Source organism: Pelophylax lessonae (genome assembly GCF_965119305.1).
Source record: "Pelophylax lessonae genome assembly, chromosome: 6".
In the NCBI taxonomy this organism is placed as follows: Eukaryota; Metazoa; Chordata; class Amphibia; order Anura; family Ranidae; genus Pelophylax; species Pelophylax lessonae.
Window position 1 is genome coordinate 199,421,318 of NC_138773.1, and position 27,692 is coordinate 199,449,009.

General features: G+C 41.2%; 1 protein-coding gene across 1 annotated transcript in view; it reads left to right on the forward strand.

Moving 5' to 3' along the window:
- The first annotated feature begins 3,525 nt into the window (after nt 1-3,525).
- Nucleotides 3,526-27,692, forward strand: part of ZDBF2 (zinc finger DBF-type containing 2) — a 70,035-nt gene continuing 45,868 nt past the window's right edge. Inside the window, exon 1 of the mRNA XM_082262001.1 lies at nt 3,526-3,604. The gene's annotated coding sequence lies outside the window, so the exon portion shown is untranslated. The remainder of the gene's footprint in view (nt 3,605-27,692) is intronic.

Sequence of the window (27,692 nt, forward strand, 5' to 3'; positions counted from 1 at the left end):
GGTTCTTTCTGCTATTGTGGGGGATCGAGTTTTCTACCAGGCCCAACAGGCAAAGGCTCAGAGAGGGATTCACTGAAGTATGTGCTACTGTATTTATCATTCCCATTACTTCCTCCCAGTATCGAGCAATCACAGGACATGTTCAGAAAATATGGGAGAAATCTCCCGGAGAAGAGTTGCACCGTCAGCACTCTTGAGAATGCAAGGTATTCATTTTTTGAACAAGGTAAAAAGGGGCTGAATCGGCGCTAATTTCTCCAAAAGTATGTGACACTATAGCTGAGCTATGTGTAAAAATAAAATAAATAAATCCACTTAAATCAAACACAGTGATTATCTTGAAACAAGGGGGTGTATGGAAGTGGGGGAGATGATAAGTGATAACACACAGTGAACGAAAAAAAAAGTGTAGAGATGCAGTGCTAGTACATTGGTGACTGTAGATACACAGATAATTCTTGAATCTAGGATGCAAAATCCATAAACATAACTAAATATAAATAATGATGTAGAAAAAAATGATGCAGAAAAAAAAATATATATAAAATTAATAATATCAAAAAGTACAATCTTGTGCAAACGGTGCTTCTAATTCTGTGAAATAAAGTGAATTTTTTACTAAAATAATGTCCAAGTGCAGCAAAACATATATAAATGGTGTGACTGAAGGTGATTTTTCAAGGATGGTAAGTGACTATTCTTGTGAGATCCAAATGGTGTCATGCAGGGTGAGCAAGATATCCAAACAATAGGTGCAATGGCCGCTCACCTCACATCACACCAATAAAAGCTTTCTTTTATTATGGTGGCCACTCAAGGGTCAAGATGGTGGGTTCCTCCTTTTCTCCTCTCAAATAGGATTTACAAATAGGGGCTCCCTCAATATCCACTCCTTAAGTATGTGCTCGAGTTTTATAAGATCACTGTTTTCACTCCCAGTTGCTCAAAGAAACAGAATTTGGGCTTTCATAGTGAAGTATGTAGCATTTATTAAACAAAAAACAAGTAGTAACTTACAATTCAGCTGAAGACAGCAAGTAGCCGCAATAGCGGTATATGAGAAGGGGACTTCCGGTTTCGGCCGTAACCAGAAGTGACGTCACCTGGTTCCACACTTGAGAAAGTCACGTGATTAGTGACGCAACGCGTCGGGAGGAACCAGGTGACGTCACTTCTGGTTACGGCCGAAACCGGAAGTCCCCTTCTCATATACCACGGGAGACTGGGTGGGAGACTCTGTCCATAGGAAAACAATCAGTCGTATACTGCACAAATCTGGCCTTTATGGAGTGGCAATGTAACGCTCCTGCGTTTTTTGTAATAAGGTGGATTTGCAGCTGCAGAAAATCTCCACTCAGCAGTCATGTAGAGATGTGTTGAAATACCAATTCCAACTTCCAAGACTCATCACTGTGGTTTGTCTGGTTCAGCACACAAGTATACACACTCAATAAGGTGTTCCTGGAGTGATAGATGTATATAGCAGTATAGTGGTGATGTGCTGAAGGGACAGGTATGAACAGTGACAGTAGATGACAAGCACTTGAGAGAAAGGTTCATGAGAGTATAGATGGTAACAGGTAGGATGCAGATAGGTTAGCAATCATGTATGGTAGTAGGTGGTAGGATAGCAGATGACATACAGGAGAGACTAACCCAGTGCAAGGATAGATGTTAACAGACTCAAGAGCTAGCAATCTAATTAGCAGTGCAGATGGTAGGTTTAGTATTGCTAGAGAGTGACAGTCCTTATAGTGCAATAGTAGTAGTGTAAGTAAGGTTATGGAGGTTTCCCCTGCGGGGTACTTATCACTATAGTATAGTAGTAGAAGGGTCCGGTGATGAGGAAGTGATCCAGTAGCGAGATACAGGGATCAGTAGCGAGGTTCGAGTCTGAGGAAGTGATCCTGGTAGCGAGATACAGGGATCTGTAGCGAGGTTCCACAGCGAGACACGCTTGTAAGCATAGATGCAAGGCAGGTTGAACGAACATGTGAGTGAGAACACCGGCGGTTGAAATAGCCGCTCTGCGGCGCTCAGTGATGACAGCATCGGTCTTAAAGGTGTATGCGCACCTACCAGAAGAGAATGGTGGGACGCATACACGGAATGGAAAGTGGAATAAGGGTACCAGAGGTACCAGAACATTACAGGCAAGAACAAAGCCATTTCTTAAAGATATCCATAAAAAGTGTCGTTTAAAGTTTGTCACAAGCCACCTGGGAGACACACCAAACATGTGGAAGAAGGTACTCTGGTCAGATGAAACCAAAATCAAACTTTTTGGCAACAATGCAAAACGTTATGTTTGGCATAAAAGCAACACAGCTCATCACCCTGAACACACCATCCCCACTGTCAAACATGGTGGTGGCAGCATCATGGTTTGGGCCTGCTTTTCTTCAGCAGGGACAGGGAAGATGGTTAAAATTGATGGGAAGATGGATGGAGCCAAATACAGGACCATTCTGGAAGAAAATCTGATGGAGTCTGCAAAAGACCTGAGACTGGGACGGAGATTTGTCTTCCAACAAGACAATGATTCAAAACATAAAGCAAAATCTACAATGGAATGGTTCACAAATTAACATATCCAGGTGTTAGAATGGCCAAGTAAAAGTCCAGACCTGAATCCAATCGCGAATCTGTGGAAAGAACTGAAAACTGCTGTTCACAAACGCTCTCCATCCAACCTCACTGAGCTCGAGCTGTTTTGCAAGGAGGAATGGGCAAAAAACTCAGTCTCTCGATGTGCAAAACTGATAGAGACATACCCCAAGCGACTTACAGCTGTAATCGCAGCAAAAGGTGGCGCTACAAAGTATTAACTTAAGGGGGCTGAATAATTTTGCACGCCCAATTTTTCAGTTTTTTATTTGTTAAAAAAGTTTGAAATATCCAATAAATTTCGTTCCACTTCATGATTGTGTCCCACTTGTTGTTGATTCTTCACAAAAAATTACAGTTTTATATGTTTATGTTTGAAGCCTGAAATGTGGCAAAAGGTTGAAAAGTTCAAGGGGGCCGAATACTTTCGCAAAGCACTGTAAAATGCACTTTTTATCTTTCAAAAAGTGTTTCCTAGTGCTAAACCTTTCCTCCAATTTCCAAATTGCTGCATTTGTAAATATCAAAAGCCAATATAAATTAATAGTAGTGGTAACAATAAAAAACACTGGTGGGTTTAACAAGTAATTTTGTATAATTCTCCTTTAAGGGGGCATCCAATGCCTACATACTTTTGCTGATAGGTGTCCCTCGTTCCCATCTCAAAAAGTTGGGAGGTATGCTATTACTAGTAGAATCACCAGGTGAAGCTAAAGGGAATAAACCTAAATAGAGATAAAATGAATGGAGCCACCACATTTAAGGATTGGTAAGCCGCAACGAAAACCATTTTGTTTTTAGATACGCTTTAAGCGAACGAATGATTGCCAGATGTGCAGCACCACCTAGTGGGTGGAAATGTGTACAACTAAAGGGATGCTGGGGGTCCCTATTCTCAGATGGAACCCGGAAAGAGATGGATGGAACCTGGGAAAGTAGTAGAAGAGAGGCCTGCTAATTCGCTTCAACAGGATCCCAGCTCTGTCCATCACTAAGGGTGAGATATGGTGGGACCATGAACTAACCATCCACGCCCAACTCAAATCTTGTTTTTACTAACTGCCCTGGCTTTCCTGATGATCTGTAAGCTAGCATGTGTGTATGTAGTCTTGTTATGTTTATATACAAACCAGCTAGAGAGTCTGGCTGACAGTATATATGCATACTACTCGCTTGTTAAATGGACACTATCACCCAAATAAATAGTTTTTAACATATTTTTTTATTTTAATAGTATTGTAGTTGTTTTCCCATATTTGCATGGTGCGTCCAGTGATTTATTAGTAATAATAGATCTTAATGTGTAGCAGCTTCTCTGTCAAATTGTAACGTGCATGCCTTTCTAGTAGTCAGGGCCAGAGCTGGATTACAGATAACCAGGGCCCTAGGCAATGATAAATACTTTGGGCGTTTTTTTCATTGAGCTTTAGTTTTACAAATGACATGTTTTTTTCTGCTGCTCCGTATGATCATTGTAAGTACCATTCACTCTCTATTAACCACTTTACCACCGGAGGATTTTGCTGTCTTACGTCTGGGCCACTTTTTGCAATTCGGCACTGTGCAATTTTAACTGACAATTGCGCGGTCGTGCAATGCTGTACCCAAATGAAATTTACGTCCTTTTTTTTCCCACAAACAGAGCTTTCTTTTGGTGGTATTTGATCACCTGTGCGATTTTTACTTTTTGCGCTATAAACAAAAAAAAAAAATGTTTATTTTGAAAAAATAACAATATTTTTCACATTTTTTTATATGAAATTCCCCCCCAAAAAAATGTAAAAATCTAAATTTTTTTACTGTTTTGGCAAATTTGTTTTCTGCTACCTATGTTTGGTAAAAAAAATCACAATAAGCGTATTTTGATTGGTTTGCGCAAAAGTTATTGCGTTTACTAACTAAGGGAAAGATTTATGTCATTTTTGGTGTTTTATATTTAACGAGTAATGGCAGCGATCTGCGATTTTTTTGTGGGAATGCGACATTGCGGCGGACAGATCAAACCCCTGACTGACATTTTTGACACTTTTGGGGGTACCACTGACATTTCTACAGTAATCAGTGCTATAAATATGCACTGTTACTGTAAAAATGACACTGACAGGGAAGGGGTTAATTTTATTGGAGAGGGAGGGGATAATGTATGCCTGGTGCTTACTAACGTGTGTGGGGGGAGGTGACTGTGTGACACAGGGACAGATCGCATGTTCAGCTATGCTGAATCCTGCAATCTGACCCTGCCTGTCAGTTAGGAGATCCGCCCGCTTTGTTTACACAAGCGGGCGGATCTCCAAACTCGATTCCCCGACGATCGGGGAAGAACAGCGGCGATCGCCGCTGCTCCTCCCCTGGCCCGACTCCCACTGTGACTGAAAACAAGGGGAGTCCAGCGATGTAGGTCTACGTCGCTGGACGGAATCGAGCCACTTTGCCGCAGTACAGTCCCAGTGACTGGTCGGCAAGTGGTTAATAGGACTTTTATTGCAAGATTCATCATACATAAACCAGTATTTAGACACAGTGGTTCTTCACTCTTAACTTAAAAAAGTAAAAGTCAGCAGCTACAAAAAAAAAAAAAGACACTTACCTTTCCAAGAATCTAGCACTGTCCATCTGGGCAGGTTCTTTGCTGGTCTTAGTGCTGGCATATCATAGTTGCCAACATTTGAAAAAAATTTCCAGGGACACTTTACAGCACAGCTATTAATTACTTACTACATCCACTTCCCTGAAGTTCCGTCCACTCCACATAATTAATCCCCGCATACTTATCATCAGATTATAGGGTCTACTCAATAAAGAGAGAATTACAGGAAATTCAAAAGGGAATTTTAAACCGGAGGCCAAAGTAGCAAAGTTGGAATAATTCTCCCATTCAGCTGCACTACTTCTGCCTGTAGTTTAAAATTCTCATCACAATTCCCTGCAACTCTAAAGTGTCAAATGTGCTCAGTTGTGACCATACAAAAAATGTAATATGTAAATATAAATAAAGTGCAAAGTGTAAATAAGTACATTAAGTAAGTGCAAAGTGTAAATAAGTACATTAAGTAAGTGCAAAGTGTAAATAAGTACATTGCCGGGACAATGTAAATTACCCGGGACAGGCTTCTATTTGCTAGAACTGTCTCGGTAAAAAGGGGACAATTGGCAGGTATGGCATATGTACTAAGGGAAGCCGGCTGTGTCTCCTTGCAGCCCTTACCTGCACATGTGTGACCTGTGCTGTGCTTTATGAATGGTCACCCAGCCTTCTGGGACCTGTGGCGTGAATCCTAGGAACTCAGAGCAGAAGTGAGAGCAGATACTTGCTAAAACTAGGCACCTCCCCCCCCCAAAAAAAAAACACCTCCAAAAGGGGGAGAGGAGGGGGGAAGGAGGTGTTAAAGCTGAACTTCCCTTTTAGGGTGAAGTTCCACTTAAAAGAGTGTCCTAGGTATCTGTCTCATGGTAGTGGAACAAATGACGGAGCGTGCAACAGATTTATGAGCATTTTGGTAAGTTGTATATGAATTTGTCACAACAAAACTGTATCAAGCATCTTGCCCTTGAAGTGGCATATCAATTAAAGCTCAGCTCTGGGTTGGAAAAAAAAAATCTTGCAGTTCTCCTTGTAGCAACTGGGGGAGTAATGTAAAGACGGCTTTGCTTATCTTACCCCTGTTTTGGCACTCCAGGCAGCTTGCTATGGGGGCACCAGGGCCGAGCCACAGCTCCCTGTGTCCATTCAGACATGGAGCCATTGCCCGGTCCCATCCTCTCTCTCTCCTCATTGGCTGACTGACTTTGATTGACAGTAGCGGGAGCCAATGGCACCACACTGCTGTCTCAGCCAATGAGGAGGGAGTCCCGGGCAGACGAAACACTCCTACAACATCGCTGGATCTAGATGGGGCTCAGGTATTAGGGAGGACTGGGGGAGAAGGGGGGACCGCTGCACACAGAAGGCTTTTTATCTTCATGCATAATGCATGAAGATAAAAAACCTTCTGTCTATACAATCACTTTAAGGTAAATATTACACCTTTGCATCTTTGAGGCAAAAAAACCCAGTCATTTAACTTTTGCAGTGTTGAGGCCCCTGCAAGGGTAGCTTTTTTCCTGTGTCCTGAGTTGGGCTTTAACAGCTTCAATACAGGGCACTTTCACCCCCTTCCTACCCTGTACAATATTCAGCTGTCATGCAACGCTGTACCCAAATGAAATTTTTATCATTTTTTGAGATGGATAGATCTTTCTTTTGGTGGTATTTAATTAACATTGGGTTTTTTCTTTTTTTGCTAAAAAAAAAATAAAAAAAGACTGAAAGGTTTTTCTTTGTTTCTGAGATTTTAAGATTGTAAATAAATAATTTTTCGCCTTCACTGATGGGCGTTCATGAGACTGCACTGATGGGCACTAATGAGGTTGCACAAATGAGGGGGCATTAATTTGCAGCACTGATAGGTAGCACTGATATGCAGCACTGATAGGTGGCACTGATGGGTGCTGAAAGGTGGGACTGATAAGCACTGATAGATGGCACTGTTGGGCACTGATAGGTGGCACAAATAGGCGGCAATGATGGGCGGCACTGATGGGCGGCACTGATGGGTGGCACTGATGGGCAGCACTGATGGGTGGCACAAATGAGCAGTCACTGATGGGCACTGAAAGGCAGTACTGACTGGCATCGCTGATGGACACTGATTGGCAACACTGATGGGCACTGTTGTGGCTGCACTGATAATCAGGGCACTGATTATCTGTGCAGATCTCCCCTGTAAGGAAATTCTGCTGATCGGCTCTCCTCTCCTTACACTCTGTCAGTGTGAGGAGAGGAATGCCAATAACCTGCATTTCCATGTTTACATGTAAACAGCTCTGATTGGACACAGCTGATCACATGGGTAAAGAGCCTCGTCATCAGTGCTTTAATGAGATCGATGATGCGCCATGTCCCAAGGACACAGGGGTGAATCATTTTAATATATGGCGGATGGGAGGTGGTTAAAGATACATTTTGTTGCAGAGTTACACACAAATTACATGTGCAATACAGTCAATCATTTATTTAAAAGTGAAAGGGATCTTATTTACCTTCACGTTCCTTATTACCAATATCATTTCTTTCTGAATTTGTCACAACAAAAGCTTCAAACAGTAAAAGCGTCACAAACATAACTACTTAACAGAGTCGATACCAACAATGAAAATATTATAGGATTTACATGAATTTGCACAAAGGCTTCCGACTACATCCACACCATCAGAAATGTGTTGTTAATAAATCCCCCCCCCCCCCCAGTGTAACCCCCTATGTATACTCAAAAAGACCTCAGACCTCACAACTACACTAAAAAAAAAAAAAAAAAAAGTGTTGAAAAAAAATTGGCTAGGCAACGATGTTTGACGTCGCTCCGGTCCTCCAAGACCATAGACTTCTGTCTCTGAGGATCCGGGACCGATCGTTTTCCCCACTGCCGGCGGGTCTGGTAAGCGGTGAAAATGGCCGGGACGCGTTGGGAGGGAGGGGGGGTCACCTCTTCCGCCGCACCGTAAGGGTGATCCCGCAGCGAATCCACCGCTGGGGCCACCCTTATCTGAAAGCCGATCGCCCGCCGTTTTAAAAAATACAGCTGCCATAACCCCGGTATTTAGCATCAAATGACCGACGTAAAACTGCTGGGGGAGGTGGGTAAGTGGTTAAAGTGGTTGTAAAGGCTTAAGGTTTTTCACCTTAATGCAGAGGCTCCAGCCGCTGTCGCTTACCTCATTGGACAGATTGATAGCAGCGGGAGCCATTGGCTCCTGATGCTGTCAATCAAAAGCTGTGACACAGGAGTGGGGGGCGAGTCCTGCTGTCTGTGCCAATGGATGCAGCAGCGGGAATCAGGAGCGAACCCACATGGGTGCCCAAGTGGGCACCCAATGAAGAGGACACAGAGGTCCCAGAAGATGGTGGGACCATTCAGAAAGCTCAACGTGACTCGCACATGCGCAGTGGGAAACAGGCTGTGAAGCTGCAAGGCTTCACTTCCTATTTCCCTTACTACAGATGCCAACGCCTGCACTCAAAGCCGACTGACAACTCGGTTAGGGCTGCCAACATCGCGGGATCACTGGAATTCTTTAAGTAGTGGTCCAGGCGTGCGGTATGTTATGAATGTGTACTGGTTGTTAAGAAGCAGCAAGAGCTCGCTCACCCCCTCCCTTTCCTAACATGCCAGGCTACATGCTCGGATAAGGGACTGGTATGGATTTCGGGACACCATGCCATCTATAAAAAATATGTTGACATGAGGGTTGCCTTTAAAATCCATACCGGACCCAGAGAGCCTGGAATGGATTTGGGGGGGGGGGGGCGGTTTAATTTTTAATTGCCAGCTATTGTTGTCAGCTGATGGCTGATCGATAAACAAGGAGGCGGCTGCTGCCCGCTTCTTAACATCCATGTTGTTTAGTGGTTCTTAAGGAAAAAAGTGTCTGCCTGCTCCTTAATAACACCTAATTATTAATCCTATTAAATATGCTGGCTACCAATATGTGTTAAATTACTGCATGTTTTCACTACCAAAATACAGCATGACTTCATAAAATAACTCACTTTTTAGTGAATACCAAAAATCGCTGTGCAGTATCTTACCACATACTCAGACTCTTTGTGAATGGAGCCCTGTATGTCTAATTGTGTTCACTAAGCCTAAATGCACACACCAGTAGTTGGTGGGTGAAGGTTATGGCACAATGGCCCCAAAACCATTTGCAGTAGTTGGGGTGTGGTTCAGCGGCAGACACAATTCTGCATGCAAAAGACACTGTGTTGGATTCTGTTCTGAATTTGGTGCAGTTTAAGTGCTGAAGTCACTTTAGGCTATCAAAAAATAAATAAATAAGCTAAGGCTCAGTTACAAAGATGACATTAGACATTCCACATATTCCTTCATCACCCCACCACCACACACTCTGATTTTCTGTTTTAGTCTGATCTGCATCCTACTGACGTCGGATAACTTCTAAGGCAGCTCAGGTAGACAGGCTAGAGCTAAAATAAGTTTCCTCAGGCTGCTTTTCTTATCTTAGCCACTGATAGCAGCATGAAGGCACAGCAGTAGAGGAAGCAGAGGAACTCCGGGGTTTCTGCCAAATAACCAAGGAAGTAATGTCACTCACTGCTCTACTGGGTCAGCGACACCACTTAGGGAAAATGGCAAATGAACACCCCAAAAACATGAAAACATTATAAATACCATTTTTTTGGGTGCCGAAATGCCTTAAATAGGTTTTTCCTACAAAAACACAATGTAGTATAATATATAAATGAAAGACAGTACACCAAACAGCTTATCTATACAGGTAATAGCACAAATCAGAACTCACCATCAAGACCATGAGTCTAGGCATATGCAAATCCTGATGTGTAGTACAGCAGTGTAATTTTCAGGATGGTAGGATTCTGAGTATCAACTAGTGAACAGAAAGGTACTAGTAATATAGTAGCTCACAGGTATATGGACACCTGGAAACCAGAAGGAGGTGGACAATGTTTCAGGCGGAACTTCTTCTCTATCTCCCCCATCTGTCCAAGTCCCCAATTCAGCCAAAGGTTTTTCAGAGCAGTGTTGCCAGCTCTGCACATGTCCAGTTTTCAGTGAGTTTCTACGCTCAGCATTTCCTCTCTATCACATCTGAGCAACTTTTGTCACTATAGAGTCACACATGTGGGTGTATACATAGTGGAAAATGACAGCCCACTCCCTCCCTCCTCCTCCATGCCCACTAACCAGCTAAACACATTGGGGGTGGGATATAACATGTAGATTGAAGGAGGCTTCCCCTCCCTCTTATTTTAAGACACAGGCTGAAGGGTCGTGACACAGCCTCTGACTGGCAGAAATTCCCCAATGCCATGTTATTGCCAAAAAATAATGAAGATTTGATTTTCAAATATATATTTGTATGACAATTTAAATAGTTTATTGATATTAATTATTTTTTTTTACTCTGTATTTTAAAAGCTGTTTGTTTGTTTTGAACATTTGAGCAGCGGAAGAGGACTAAAAGCTCCTGCTGCTTATTTTTTTATCTGCAGACAGGCTGGGAAAGAGCTGGGTCATGTGACAGCTGTATATCAATAAGAGCCGGTTCACACTAAGGCGATCCGACTTCGAGGGGCGACCTGTGAAGTCGCAGTGCACAGCGTGCACCGCGACTTCGGCTCGACTTGCAGGGACTTCACATAATGGAAGTCTATGCAAGTCGCTCCCAGGTCGCTCCAAAGTAGTACAGGACCCTTTTTCTAAGTTGGAGCGACTTGTGTCGCTCCTATTAGAACGGGTCCTGTGCTAATCAATGGCAAGCGACCGAGCGCGACTTGTCAGGCTGACAAGTCGCGCTAGTCTGAATGGGGTCTTATGAAAAAGGTATTTAGATATTTGTTTTTTTAAATAATTACAGTGCCAACATCCATATACAGAAGTAGGAGGGACAATGTAAATTAAACAGTGTGTGTTAGTATTCCCTTTAACACAACAGCGCAGAATGTAGTTTTTAAAAATGCACTACATCTCTGCAAATACCTTTCTAAAACTCACTTGCAGTGCACTAATGGCCTTTATTGTAAAGTGATAAATATTTTATTCTTCCCATCACCTGAACACCAGCTAAATTTTCACATGTGTCTGAAATTGAGAGGACCTGAGCAAGCTGTAGAAATGCAGATGGAGTATAAACAGCAGGAACACAAATCTGCAGTCTCCGTTAAAGTCTTGGTAACTGAAGTTCCAAAGGTTGGCTTTCATTGCAGAGATCTTTATGCCTCACGTAGTTTGGGCCTTAACTAGTGCAATGAGGTTATCACATGCAATGCAATTATATCATCATATTACAGTAAGTTTGGCAGAGATAGCACTGCAGATTGAGATAGCAGTTGTAGGTCTTCAATTGATTATTAGAGGTGATCAAGACTTAAACTCTGACCTAAGTGCCGTTTAGCATGAAATGTATCAGAAGGTCAAGATTTCTTGATGCAATGAAGCATCCATAAACATTTTATGTGCAGTATCTTGCTGGTTTGCGCTATCAAAGCCTTTGAATGTCATGCAAGCTTGCCAAGCACCCATAGAAGCTGGTGTAGTTAGGCTAAGTTAAGCTAAGTTTTTGTACAGCAGGAGGCTTGTACCCTTTTTTGGCTCACCCACCATAGCCCATGGGCCTGATTCAACCCATGTTCCCAATTCACTACTGCTGCTCTAAAAGTTCAGTCAGGGGAGGAAGGAGTTAGAGATGTTTAAAGCTGGACACCAGGAAAACTATGGCTTCTGTAGCCATAAAAGTGTGCTATACTTCAAGATATGGGTGCACATGTGACCTTCACCCCACCCCTTACTTCCACAATGCACTCTTCAGTATTTGTGCAACCAAATGTCATGTCAACCACTGTCATGTGGGGGGTGGGGATTTACAAACACAGACATGAACCTTCATGGGCTCACACAGGCCTTTCTAACTCCAGCAGGGAGACATCAAAGCATATGGACAGAGTTGTATAAAGTACTCGAAACCCATACTTGAGTAAAAGTACAAGTGCTCGATCAAAAAGTGACTTGAGTAGAAGTGGAAGTGCTCTATCAAAAAGTGACTTGAGTAGAAGTACTAAAGTATTCAACATTTTTTGTACTTAACCACTTAAGCCCCGGAAGATTTTACCCCCATTCCGACCAGGGGGTATTTTGCGATTCGGCACTGCGTGATTTTAACGGACAATTGCGCGGTTGTGCGACGCTGTACCTAAACGAATTTGACGTCCTTTTTTTCCCACAAACAGAGCTTTCTTTTGGTGGTATTTGATCACCTGTGCGATTTTTTGATCACGCGCTATAAACAAAAAAAGAGCGTCAATTTTGCAAAAATAGCAATATTTTTCACATTTTTTTATATGAAATTCCCCCCCAAAAAAATGTAAAAATCAAAATTTTTAAAAATTTTCGGCCAATTTGTTTTATGCTACCTATGTTTGGTAAAAAAAAATCGCAAAAAGCGTATTTTGATTGGTTTGCGCAAAAGTTATCGCGTTTACTAACAAAGGGAAAGATTTTTGTCATTTTTGTTGTTTTTTTTTTTAACGCGTAATGGCGGCGATCTGCGATTTTTTTTGCGGTACTGCGACATTGCGGCGGACAGATCGGACCCTTGACTGACATTTTTGACACTTTTGGGGTTACCAGTGACATTTCTACAGTAATCAGTGCTATACATATGCACTGTTACTGTAAAAATACACTGGTAGTGAAGGGGTTAACTTTATTTGGAAGGGAGGGGCTGTGTGTGTCCCTAGGGGCGTGGTTTCTACTGTGATTGGCTGTGGCTCTAGCTGTAAGGACACTGATCAACGGATCTACATACTAGATCCGAGTGATCAGTGTCTTTGCAGCGAGGAGAATGACAGGCAGCTTGTTTACACAAGCTGCCTGACATTCTCCCTCTCCCCCGCCGATCGCCGAGTGGCCGGCGGACATCGGGTCCGCTGGTCACACGCGCGGGGGGGTCCGTGACCACGCGGGAGCGGGAGCGCGCCTCCGGGGGCGCGCGCTCGCTCACTAGACCCTCACAAGCAAGCAACGTAGCCCTACGTTAGTTTGCCTGTGAGGGGCTGACCGCCGACGTAGATAGTCGTGCGGCGGTCGGCAAGTGGTTAAGTATTGCAAGTAGTTTTTTTAAAAATTTTGCTACTCAAGTACTGAAAGTAAAAGTACCAGTAGTTTTGAAAAAAAAATGCTACTCAAGTACTGAAAGTAAAAGTACAAGTACTGTGTTATGTAGTTATTAAAGAAAGAAGTCAAAAGTTTGAACATCATATTGTTTTTTATTATTTCAAATGCAGCTTTTATTTGTACATACAGTAGCTTTTATTTTCGTATGTGCTGATAATACACACGTTTTGAGCTTCATGAAACCTGCCATCTACTGTTCTGGCAGTGGTAATTTTTATAATTGTAACGAGTAACTATGCAGCACAAAAAAAAAATATCGGAGTAGAAGTATTGAAATCATTGAAAAAATGTAGTGAAGTAAAAGTGGAAGTAGGAGAAAAAAATTCTACTCCAGGAAAGTACAGATACCGCCTTTTGGTACTTAAGTACAGTAGTGAAGTAGTTCTACTTAGTTACTATACATCTCTGCATATGGAAGGTAAATATTAGGGGAGAGGCTATCAAGAGAACCTAACCTGCCACATTGCCATGAATTCCAGGCTCAGATAAAGTTTAATCACTGATAAGTTAGACCGTATAGTCACAGTATACTATATTAAAGCTAAATATTCAGATACATGTGCAAGTCTAATCAATAATGTGTATATAAATGAATTTTCTAAGTGCTCACTACTTTTCTGAGTTTGACTTACTTTTTTTTTGCTGCAGACTGCAAGGTCTATTTATTTTTCTACCTCCCCTTCTCTCCCAGTGATTGTGTTATTATGTATTATTGCCAGCAATGAGGATAACAAGATATGGGTCCAGTGGCTGGCGAGTATTGGAGGGCTGTGAAAGCATGGATAATCCCTGTATTTAAACTATACATATCTAGCAACAATGCTAATCATTAGGAGAGCAGCACTTGCAATTGCACTTGTTTGATGTTACATAGTCTTCTGTTCATTTGAATGTCAGTAACATTCCCTAGTTTTTATAGCCACATGAGTAACTCTGCCAATCACTGGAACAAAAACTAGAGATTATTAGAACTCTGAAACATCACACTTGAATAGTAACACCAAACTCAAAGTCTAAAGACAAAAAATAGACATTTCAGGAAAACTTTGAAGGTGTGTGGCTTTCAGTAAACCAACCACATGCTCAAGTTAAAACACAGAACTGTCCAACAGAAGCTAGAGGACACACAATACACGCATGTGAAAAACCATACAACACATCCCTATGTTTTACAAGCCCAGCCAAACACTGAAACAGAAGTTTGTATATCCAACACCCAATACTCAAGCAAAGTAACCCAGTATAAGTAGCAGAGGAAAGTAAAGACTTTCAACAAACGAGAACAAAGTATTGCAGGTCAGGACTCAGCAATCCCACTACACCTTAAGGAAAAAAAGCAATTGTTTGTCGACAGTAAGATGCATATTTTGGACAGAGAGAACAACTGGTTATCCAAAGGAGTGAAAGAGGCTTTCTATGTCATACCAGAACAAGTATCTTTAAGCATGGTTTGGTGTCTTCAACACCATCTGTCACCTATATATAATATAATTTTTACAACTTTACCCTAATATATGAAATCAATTCACACCTTTAGCTATCTAACCCCTACAAGTAACATAAGTCCCAGACCATGGAAATTTGATTATATATTATAATATTTTAGAATGCTAATTTAGCTTCCCATCATGTTCTTGGATATTCAACATCTACCTATGATGTGGACAACTACATGAGGCTTAATGTGGAGAAATGTAAAGTGTTTTTAGCACTTGGGGGCTAAAAACATAAACACAAACTATTAGCTAAGGGGGAAACCTCTGGGGGAATCAAGGATGGGGAAAGATCTGGGGGTCCTAGTAGAAGACAGACTGAGCTATAGCATGCAATGTCAAGCTACAGCTGCCAAAGCCAGCAGAATATTGGCAGAGATAAAACTATAATTCTGCCACTTTACAAAACTCTGGTCCGACCACATCTGGAGTATTCTGTCCAATTCTGATCAGCGATCCACAGAAGGGATGTGCTGGAGCTGAAGAGAGTCTAAAGAAGGGCAAAAAAAACTAATTAGGGGATTGGAGGACCTCAATTGCGAGGAATAACTACAAGCACTAAATGTATTTTTGCCGGAGAAGAAATGCTTGAGAGGGGACACGATAGTGATTTACAAACAAGTGACCTTCCTACGCTGGGATCAATATATAAAATATTCAGTCTCAGAGAGTGTAAGAGGACACAGGGCCACACAACAAGATTGGGGGAGAAGCGGTATAACCCTCAGCTGCGTAAGGGGTTTTTCACTGTCAGGGCGGTAAGAATGTGAAACTCTCTTCCACAATTGGTGGTTTCAGTGTGGGTATTGATACTTTTAAAAGACTCTTGGACGTGCATCTCAAAGAACACAGTATACAGGGACATGGGAAAGGATTAACCTCACTGATACACACACTTACACAGGTTGAACCGGATGGACTATTGATTGTATTCAACCTTAACTACTATGTTACTATGTTACCTTAACACATTCCATAGTGACTTGATTAAGGTGACTGAGTTACCAGTGTTGCTGTTAAATGCTAGGATATGTTCCTGACACTCGGCAGACCTTTTTTGGTTATGCTTCTTTGACAGAAGCCAGATATTTGGTCAGCTTCTGTCGGACCAGCTGCCGCACACATGGGTCGAATGTCGGCCAGTTTCTAATGAACGCCTGACATTCGACCTGTGTGTATGGGCTTAAGCGTTAAAACGGCTTCACCATTACAGAACGAGTCCTGTTGAATGTGACTTACTACTACTAGCTATGTCACGACTTGGATAAATGAGGACATTCACAGACAGTGTTATCATTTGCATCATTTCTTTTAAAGGCTGGTCTACAACTCTACTTTATTTGCCTAACTTGCTGCAGGGGAGTAGCTATTAAACTGTCCTGATACCTTTATGTCATTCATGGAGCTTTTGATACCAGATTTTTTAAAGTGTTTAATAAATAAATATGGTTTCTCAGTATAACATTCATTTTTGAAGATTTTTACTTGGCTATACTTACATTTTTACATAAGATAGGTGTAAGAAGTGAAAAGCATCAATTATTGTACAATTTTGCTTAATCTTTGCAAACTTCCTTTATAATTCTTTTCTAATTGTATGGTATTTAAATGCTCCTGGATTCTTGTGAAAGATTCACGATAATTTGTACATTCAAAGTGAATTAAAAGAAATAAAAAGTTAAACAACCTGCACCAAGTGTGTGTTTTCTCTCTTTGTATGCTGACTTTAATTGAATTGAACTCAAAATTCTCTCTTTGTGCTTGTGGATAATTTTTTTTTGGAAATAAAAACTACTGTATGTGCCTAGTTACGGCAGTTGTATCAGTCTTTTGGCTGTTTAAGTATTTCTGTTAGCCAAGAGTTCTTATAACCAACTCAAGCACATTATTTCAACAGGAGTGGTAACTACTCATACAATTAAATTATCAGATACTGTAACTTTGTATTTTGTGACTACTGTGTGTATATATATATATATATATATATATATATATATATATATATATATATATATATATATATACTGTCTGTGTATGTGTGTGTATGTATATGCATATATACATATATATATATATATATATATATATATATATATATATATATATATATATATATACATATACTATACATATACTGTTTATTCCCCCAAAGAGATAAAATGTTTGTGTGATATGTACAAAGATGTAGTTTTAATAAAAGGGCAGGGGACACAGACAGCTATACAATCTTCTTAGCATAAAAAATGCTGTAAATATACTTTAAAGAGATACTGTAATAAACCTAAAAAATGCAGGTAAAACACAGAAAATCAAGTATTTCAAACAACAAGTGCACTTTAAAACAAAGCGCATTTATCCTTTTTGCCTCCTGGTCCTGACACTGAGAAGATCTCGGCTTTAATGTCGGGATCCACCGAGATGCCTGGATCGGCAACTGGTCTCAGCAAGCCACTGAGAGCCTGAACCAGCCGCTTACACCCCCACAGCCCAACACTCCAGTGAGCTCTGGAGGGGCAGAACAGAGAGCTGTTGAGTGACAGTCACCGCTCACTGAAGACCAAGATTGGAGCGATTAGTGTTTTGTAATTACTCAGTTCTCAGTCTTAGAGGTGATGGCGGACAAATGCAGCATCGGACCGATGCTTCATCCACCTAGGTGAGTATAATTGTTTTTTTTTTTTTCAATTTGATAGATATATACCCATGCTACAGTAATATGTTATATTGCAAAAAGTGACCTAAAATGTGGACTGCTAAATATGTGGACTGCTGCAGAAATAAAGGTATAGTTACCCCTATAAACTATCTGTGTGCAAATTCCAGCACTGTCCTTTCAAAACATGCAATTCAAATCCTTAAATATATAAATATATACAAATGCTAAATTTCATATTGTCCAAAATGTGAATAAATTAAGTCCTGGAAACAAAGTGCAAAAGTGCTTTCTTCAAAAGTGCAAAAGGTGAATCTTTAAATTCACCCCACAGCTTGGGGCATCAACTTTCTAAATATAATCACACACTTCAGATAATAGAAGAGGCTGTTTAACATTGCCACACTGCTCAGAGCTTGTACAGTGTTTCAATTTTGGCATCATAGTATGGTATAACCATTGCTGTCTGTGGTGTCTTCCAAAACATTAACTTGCTTGCACAGCACAATATGGATGCTGAAGACGTAAACCTTTTACTGACCTTGAAAAGCACCTCTTCCGATAAAATTAGTTATTTAGGTATATGCTTATATTTAGAAATATGCTGCTATGGAGGGTGATTCAATTTAAATAGTGGGTTTAAAGGTGATTGCTTCAGTGCAAGCACACTGTAATGATTGATTATGCCAGGTAACAAAAATTGCCATTGTTATCAACCAGATTTTAGAATTGGCTTCAATTTTCATTGCATGCAATGCAACAAAAAAACAAAAAACAGTCAGACTCCTAACATAAAATACACAGAATCATATATTATTTAAAGCTGAACTCCAGGCAGATAATAAAAAACATCACTTCATGCAGGTATGTGTTTATTCGCCATATATTCACTGCAGGTGACTCTTGTCATGCATTTTAAATCACAATGATTCACTTACCACCACAGTGAATTTTGATGAAAGTCACCCTCACTGTTATATAAATATGCCTCTAAGAGGGCATTGCTATATAAATATGCCTTTAAGTGGGCACTGCTATATAAACATGCCTCTAAGTGGGCATTACTATATAAATATGCCTCTAAGTGGGCACTGCAATATAAATATGCCTCTAAGTGGGCACTGCTATATAAATATGCCTTTAAGTTGGCACTGCTATATAAATATGCCTCTAAGTGGGCACTGCTATAAAAACATGCCTCTAAGTGGGCATTACTATATAAATATGCCTCTAAGTGGGCACTGCAATATAAATATGCCTCTAAGTGGGCACTGCTATATAAATATGCCTTTAAGTTGGCACTGCTATATAAATATGCCTCTAAGTGGGCACTGCTATAAAAATATGCCTCTAGGTGGGCATTGCTATATAAATATGCCTTTAAGTTGGCACTGCTATATAAATATGCCTCTAAGTGGGCACTGCTATAAAAATATGCCTCTAGGTGGGCATTGCTATATAAATATGCCTCTAAGTTGGCACTGCTATATAAATATGCCTCTAAGTGGGCATTGCTATATAAATATGCCTCTAAGTGGGCACTGCTATATAAATATGCCTCTAAGTGGGCACTGCTATGTAAATGTGCCTCTAAGTGGACACTGCTATATAAATATGCCTCTAAGTGGACACTGCTATATAAATATGCCTTTAAGTTGGCACTGCTATATAAATATGCCTCTAAGTGGGCACTGCTATATATATATGCCTCTAAGTGGACACTGCTATATAAATATGCCTTTAAGTTGGCACTGCTATATAAATATGCCTCTAAGTGGGCACTGCTATATAAATATGCCTCTAAGTGGGCACTGCTATATAAATATGCCTTTAAGTGGGCACTGCTATGTAAATATGCCTCTAAGTGGGCACTGCTATGTAAATATGCCTCTAAGTGGAAACTGCTATATAAATATGCCTCTAAGTGGGCACTGCTATATAAATATGCCTTTAAGTGGGCATTGCTATATAAATATGCCTCTAAGTGGGCACTGCTATATAAATATGCCTCTAAGTGGGCACTGCTATATAAATATGCCTTTAAGTGGGCATTGCTATATAAATATGCCTCTAAGTGGGCACTGCTATATAAATATGCCTCTAAGTGGACTGTAAAAGCAATTCATTTGAGGCTGGGTTCACATTGTGTGCAGAGGGGTCCGTGCATCCCTGTTCACCGTTTAAGGTCCAAATTCAGTCCAAATTTTTTGCTGAATTCGGACCTGAAATAAAAACCAGAAGATGAACAGGACCCTTCAAATTACTCCGCAGCCATCTCGGAGCTGTGTGAACCGGGTCCATGAGAGCTGGTCACAGTCCCTGACATGCGAATTGGATGCAGGGAAAACCGCATCCAATTCCCACCAGTGTGAACCCAGCCTAAATGTCAAATTTTTTATGGAGGTGTCAGTCTCTTGCAATCCCCTGTACAGCAAAGCTCATACTGGGAGAAGGAGAAACAGCACAAGGTGCCAATCAGTTATAAAGCAATGCTTACAAGGGGGATACTAATAGAAAGAGCAGAGTGACAGAATGACAAACTTGTTAGTCTCCTACTTCTCCATCACTGTCCAATCACAGGCAGGGGATGGGGACAAGACCTAGCTTTATTGCTTCAGTACTCAAAAGAAAAGTGAGGTCTATAGGCTGACTGTGCTGTGTGGCATGGCTGTGTAAAACTCAGGAATTAATGGACAGAGAAATAAATCTTTGCTATGTAAAAAAAACTCTCATGTGTATGAATCTGTGTAGTTAGTTGTTTGCATGAAGTTCACTTTAAAACAGTAAAAGTATGCCCTAAACCTTTCTTTGGTTTTATTTCCCTTTAGAGTCACAGTAGTACATTCACTATTGTATTGCTATGACCCAGAGTCAGCTAAAAGCATGATATAGCCCCCTAGCAGCTGATGTGGCAGAGCTTAACCACTTGCGTCTGCTCACGTTGAGCCTACTGCGGCAAAGTGGTTCGTTATCATCTGACGACGTAGACCTACGTCATCAGACACTCCCCTTTCTATTCAGTCACAGCGGGAGTCGGGCCAGGGGAGGAGCAGCGGCGATCGCCGCTGCTCTTTCCCGATCGTCGGGGAATCGAGTGTAGAGATCCGCCCGCCTGTGTAAACACAAGCGGGCGGATCTCTGAAGTGACAGGCAGGGTCAGATTGCAGGGTTCAGCATAGTTGAACCCTCGATCTGTCCTTGTGTCACACAGTCACCCCCCCCCCCCACACGTCAGTAAGCACCAGGCATACATTAACCCCTCCCTCTCCAATAAAAATTAACCCCTTCCCTGCCAGTGTCATTTTTACAGTAACAGTGCATATATATAGCACTGATTACTGTAGTAATGTCCCTGGTACCCCCAAAAGTGTCAAAAATGTCAGTCAGGGGTCCGATCTGTCTGCCGCAATGTCGCAGTCCCGCAAAAAAAACGCAGATCGCCGCCATTACGCTTTAAAAAAAAAACACCAAAAATGACAGAAAACTTTCCCTTAGTTAGTAAACACAATAACTTTTGCGCAAACCAATCAAAATACGCTTATTGTGATTTTTTTTTCCAAACATAGGTAGCATAAAACAAATTGGCCAAAAATTTAAAAAAAAATAGATTTTTACATTTTTTTGGGGGGAATTTCATATAAAAAAATGTGAAAAATATTGTTATTTTTTCAAAATAAACGCTCTTTTTTTGTTTATAGCGCAAAAAGTAAAAATCGCACAGGTGATCAAATACCACCAAAAGAAAGCTCTGTTTATGGTAAAAAAAAGGACATAAATTTTGTTTGGGTACAGCGTCGCACGACCACGCAATTGTCCATTAAAATCGCACAGTGCCGATTTGCAAAAAGTGGCCCAGACGTAAGACAGCAAAATCCTCTAGTGGTAAAGTGGTTAAAGTGATTGTAAAGCTGGATACACACTATCCATCTTTTGTGGTTAGATTTCCTTCAGATTTACCTTTTCTATGTAGTGCGAGGGCCTGCCAGATTGCATACAAATTGAAAGTGTTTAGGTTTGACCTCATATTATATGGTTTTGGTAAGTCTAAAGGAAAAAGTCTTCAGAAAATCTTATAGTGTGTGTGGTCCATTAGAGTCCATTCACACTAGGGTGACTTGTCATGTGACTTGTCAGCCTGACAAGTCGCGGTCCCTCGCGGTCCATTAACTGGTACAGGAGCCGTTCTAATAGGAACTACACAAGTCGCTCCGACTTAGAAAAAGGGTCCTGTACTACTTCGGGGCGACCTCGGAGCGACTTGCATAGACATTCATTATATGAAGTCCGTGCAAGTTGCGCCAAAGTCGCGGTGCACGGGACTTCACAAGTCGCCCCCGAAGTAGTACAGAGTCGTGCCGCGGTAGTGTGAATGCGGGCTAAAGGTTTTTTTTTTTTTAAATTAATAACAATGTTATACTTACCTGCTCTGTGCAGTGGTTTTGCACAGAGCAGCCCCAATCATCTTCTTTTTGGGTCCACCATCAGTGGTCCTGGCTCCTCCCCCCTATGGAGTGCCACCAAGAGCAAGCCTCTTGCTATGGGGGCACTCGAACAGGCTCTCTCCTTAGCCATGCTCGTGGAAATAGACATTGTCCATCCACACACTGAGCCTGGCTCAGCACACACCGAGCGTGGCTCACACACCATGCGTGGCTCACTGGCTGTGATTCTGTATGAGCCAATGGGGGGAGAGAGACCTGAAAGAGCCACTGCTCTCATGCACATCGCTGAACTGAGATGAGGCTCAGGTAAGTATAAGTGGGACTGGGGGGGGGGGGGTGGCTGCACCCAGAAGGTTTTCTACCTTAATGTATAGAATGCATTAAAAAACATTCAGCCTTTAAAACCACTTTAAACATTTTCTGAATAGTAGACCTAAGACAAGTATAGACATGCAGTACAGCTGCATGAACATAAAGAATGTGTCTTTTGTTGTGTTAAAGTATAACTAAAGGCAAAACTTTTTTTGCTGTTGTTTTGGTTAGAACCCCTGTCCATTTCTATTGCTGTCTCTGTGTCCCCTTTAAGGAGATTCAGCCTATTTGTCCTGTTTACCATTATCTTTGAAAGCAAAAGAAAACCCCACATTTTGGGTTGTCCCCAGAAAAGTAATAGAGGGAAAATTTTCCAATGAGGACACTAGTTCTTGTGACTTGGGGATTCCCAAGGAACTCCCTCAATTTGCATGGATTTCCTTTCACTTCCTGTTTTGGCTATGGGACAGGAAGTGAAGTTACATCTCCCCAATGGGATACAGATGGCAAAAACAAACCTTAAAGGGGTCATAACTCTCCCTTACCCTGTTCAAAGTAAAATATTTTTCCTATATTTCTACTTTAATACTTTACTATTATATGAACCTGCCCTTTAATGGCAGCAAATCCCACACAAAGCCCAGTGGACCAGGTCTCCAGTGGTGCAATGCACCTATGGCACAGTGCTCCAATCAACAATGCTTATGTTTTCAAAGCTGCATTGTTGATTAAAGCACTGTGCAGATGGTGTGTTGAGTCACTGGAGACCTGGACTGCTGGGTCTCCAGCATGCTACCAGTACAGGATAGTTTGATACATTAGCGAAGCAGTAACAGATTTAAAATAAGCACAGAGATTCTTTACTTTTTATGCATCCTGACTTCATACCCTTTTTAAAATATGAGGGCTCATTTGGACTTTAAGATCTTTGCCCTGTAATGATTTTATGGCCAAATGATTATTATTATGCAGGATATATAAAATATCAACAGTTTGTGAAGGGTTTTACAAAGTAAAAGGAGACAGTACAGTTAATACAATTTAATACAAGAGAATTAGAAGGTCCCTATCTGTGAGAGCTTACAATCTAAAAGGGAGGGGCAAGTAATGCAAAAGGTAATAACTGTGAGAAAGTAATCATACCGTTTATAGCTTAAGGAGGTATAGACTTCCATGAAGGGATGAATTTTCAGGGATAACCTAAAGGCTGACAAAGAAGGAGATAATTAGACAGATTGGGGTAGAGAATTCCAGAGGATGGGAAAACATCTGGGGTAGTCCTGATGACAAGCGTGGGAGGAAGTGACAAAAAAGCAAGAAAGGACGAAGTCCTGGGACGAGTGGAGTGGACAATTTGGTTGATATAAAATAAGATTGGTGGCTTGGGTCAGAGTTTACAGTTTTGTATGGCGTTAATATTTTAAATTTTGTACATTAGTCTAGCAGAAGACAGTGGAGGGAGTAGAAGAGGGGGCAGTGGCTTCTTAACAGCTTGTAAGGTGGATGAGTCCAGCAGCGGTATCCATTATAGGCTGTAGGGGGATAGTCTGTGTAAGGGTAAGTCAATGAGAAGGAATTTTCCATCATCGATGCATGAGGAAACCAGGGAGTGAATCAGTAGTTTTATGGTATATATATATAAGTTGGTATTGGATGCCATGGAAGGTAATCAACTGACCCATGGAGGAGGTTTAGACCAGGCATGTCCAACTTGCGGCCTGGGGGCCACATGCGGCCCGGAACCCCAGGCAATGCGTCACACTGCCCCCTGACAATTTTTTTTTTGCTGGGGAGGAAGGAAGTCGGGTCGGGGGCATGGACACAGTGGCTTCCAACTAACGGTAGGCAGAGGCTGCCTCGGAGGGGAGGGGGGAGGCGAGCATGTGCAGTGTTTCTGACTCCTACCACCATGACCACTTCAAATCACTGAAGTGGTCATGGTGGTTAGAGTGTTCCTTTAATATCTCTCAGAAGAAGTAAACCTCTGTATACTGATTCCATTTAATTTCATCATTCTCTGTATGTGTTAAATTAGTGCGGGGGGGGGGGGAGGGGTGGCATCACAGGAAGGGCACAGCGGCATTTTATTGCTTATCTACCTTAACTATAGCATATATTTTATATGCGGCCCGAGAAAATTTCTCTACACTCAATGTGGCCCAGAGATGCCAAAAGGTTGGACACCCATGATTTAGACGGAGAACAGAACAGGTCTGAGGACAAAGGCTTGGGGGACCCCTAAAGAAAGAGTAAGAGGAGAGAAGGAGATAATGTTGTAGGTGACATTGAAGGTGTGCTGAAATAGTTAGTAGAAGAACCAGAATAGAACAGAATCTGGGATGTCAAAGGAGAGTTGTTATTTGAAGGGGAGTGCATGGTCAACTGCATCATAGGTGGCAGACCTAAGAGTAAGAGTACGGAGTAGTGGCAATTGGTTTTAGCAGTTAGTAAGTTGGTATGACATATTGCATATGCTTTATTAGCAAAAAAATAAAAAGTCCACATAGTCCATATGTCACTCTCTGCAGGGCATACTGTTGTGGGCATAAACCAACTCTGTGTTGAATGCCTATTGAAAAAAATGCTTATTTCCACAATTTAGCAAACCATTGCATGATGTATATTTCTGTTAGGGTAATATTCATACATCTAACTTCTACTAACCTTTCTGCAGTTCCATTTTTCTTATGTCAGCTGGAAAATGGCAAGAGGTGCCTCCTATTAACTGTGACTGAATTGTATTTCTAGGCAACGCACAGAAATGAGAACACATTTGCTACTTTTCTGAAATCATGCCAGCCAAATAATTGCTGCACATTTTCTCACAGTTTGAGTTTTCTTTACATTTAGAGTCTATTAGGAAATCTTCTGTCCACCATGCCACTGGTACACAATTAAAATTTTTATTCCATACAAACTCCTACCAGAATCTCAAGTACAAGCCAATTGAGATGGCGCAGGTACTTCTTTTGAGAGATATTGTACTTCAGGATATTCTATACAGTCCATATGAGAAATGTTGACATTAACCACTTCTGGACCGAAAGGTTTTGCCTCCTTAATGACCAGGCCATTTTTTGCGATTCGGCTCTATGTTAATTTAACAGACAATTGCGCGGTCTTGCGACGCTCTACCTAAATAAAATTAATGTCCTTTTTTTCCCACAAATAGAGTTTTCTTTTGGTGGTATTTGATCATCTCTGCGATTTTTATTTTTTGCGCTATTAACAAAAATAGAGCGACAATTCTGAAAAAAAAACAAAAAACAATATTTTTCACATTCTGCTATATAACATTCCCAGAAAAAAAAATTAAAAATCAAAATTTTTTTAACATTTCAAGCCAATTTGTTGTCTGCTACAAATATTTTTGGTGAAAAAAAATCTCAATAAGCGTATTTTGATTGGTTTTCGCAAAAGTTATCGCGTCTACTAACTATGGTAAAGATTTATGTCATTTTTATTGTTTTTTTTTTTTACTAATAATGGCAGCAATCTGCGATTTGTAGCGGGACTGCGACATTGAGGCGGACAGATCAGACTCCTAACTGACATTTTTGACACTTTTGAGGGGACCAGTGACATTACTTCAGTAATCAGTGCTAAAAAATATGCACTGTTACTGTAATAATGCCATTGGCAGGGAAGGGGTTAACCCAGGGGCAATCAAAGGGTTAAATGTGTACCTAGGGGCGTGTTTCTAACTGTATGGGGGCGGGGCTTGTGAAATGATCCCAGAGACCTGTAATTCTATATAGAAGGATCACAGGAGCTCTGTGATCATTCCAGAGAGAAGAATGGTTAGCTGTGTTTACAACAGCTGACCATTCTTCTCTCTCAGCGGGGAGCGATCACGGGTGTCACGCGGCAATCGGAGCCACCTGCCCCGTGCATCGGAGTCCACACTGCTGAGTGGTCTCCGGCCCGTGCTCACCCGCTAGCTGCAGCCGTGCAACCGACTTATACCTATGGCGGTTCGCGCAGGAGGGCCAGCCTGCTGCAATATTTCTGCGGCGGGCGGTCTGAAATCGGTTAAAGGCTAAGATTACCTTAAAAAAATAAATAAATGCAAGTATTTTTGCAGATATAAAAAGGTGCATTTATTATTAATATTATTATTATTTATTTATTTTTTAACTGGAACACGCAGAGCATTGAACCCACAATCAGCAGATCTTGGGTGCAATGTCAGGCTCCTTCACAGTCTCCCTCTTGCTTTGTACCCATATCTCTGTATAGGCTTTCAGTTACAAAGGTTGAGGAATTCTGAATAAACTACAAGCGTGCTGAGCAGGGGGGCTCGCAGTCCATTCATAATACAAGTACCTCTGTCACAATTTTTTCATTGACAGGAATCTGTAAATGAATGATGAGGCTGTGCGGGCGGAGTCGGGCTGTTTTCCGAGCTGTTTCAAAAAGTGACAGTGGGTGCAGGAAGGAGATCCCCCTGTTAGCTGTCACAGAGAGGGGCATGCTAACAGCGGGAGGTAGGTGCAGAGGAACATGTCACACCCTTATATGGGTGTAACACGTAACAGGCTCCTGAAGATAAATGTATCCTTTAAGCCCAAGCCTTGAAGAACGGGGAATACTTGGTCCCCGAAATCCGTTGGCTACCGTTCTTTCTGTTGGCACATTAACACCAATAATAAAGGGTTACAGACATTGGAGATGATCATTTGCTGCTCTGTTTAACTTATTTTGGACTTATAATTGCTTGTCTATTTCGCTGAAAATGTAAAACATTTACATTATAACCAGTCAATATTATAGACTTCAGAAGCTTCTTGAGCCACCTTCTTCTGATGTCAGCAGGGCTCTCAACAGAAAAGCGCATGGTGTTCTTTGCATATTTAGAGGCATCAGTTCAACACGGTATACAGTATATGAAAGGGAAATGCTCTCTTCCTGTTATAAAAGCATGTCACTCCCTGATACTCATGTGATAGAGAAGAGCAACTTCATTCATATTTATGGTGGACTAATGTAGCTCGGTTTATGCTGCGTCTTTTAATGTGATAATCTAACTGATTGTTAATACGACATCACTATTAGCAACTCATTTCGGTTCCAAAGTCTGTAATAAGGCCTTTTAAAGATGAGATGTGAGTAGCATCGACGCTCAAGAATGCTGATGAGTCCTAAGGGTTGTTTGGTTGGTGTTAAAGAAGTACAAAAGTAGAGACAACCCTAAAGAAGTTTCTTCTTTGATTGGCTTGATTCCATCAGTAATCATGCAGACTGCTCTGGTAAGAGCTTTCCTCAACATTTGCTCTTCTTAGTAGTTTTTAAGCTCTTTAATTTAGAATTTAGTATTCATAATCCGTTATATTATATGGTAAAATGGATTATAACAAATATATATTCATCATATGAAATATAACTAGAATTGCTACAGAAACCTCACCTAATTTCTGGTACACTCTTATTCACA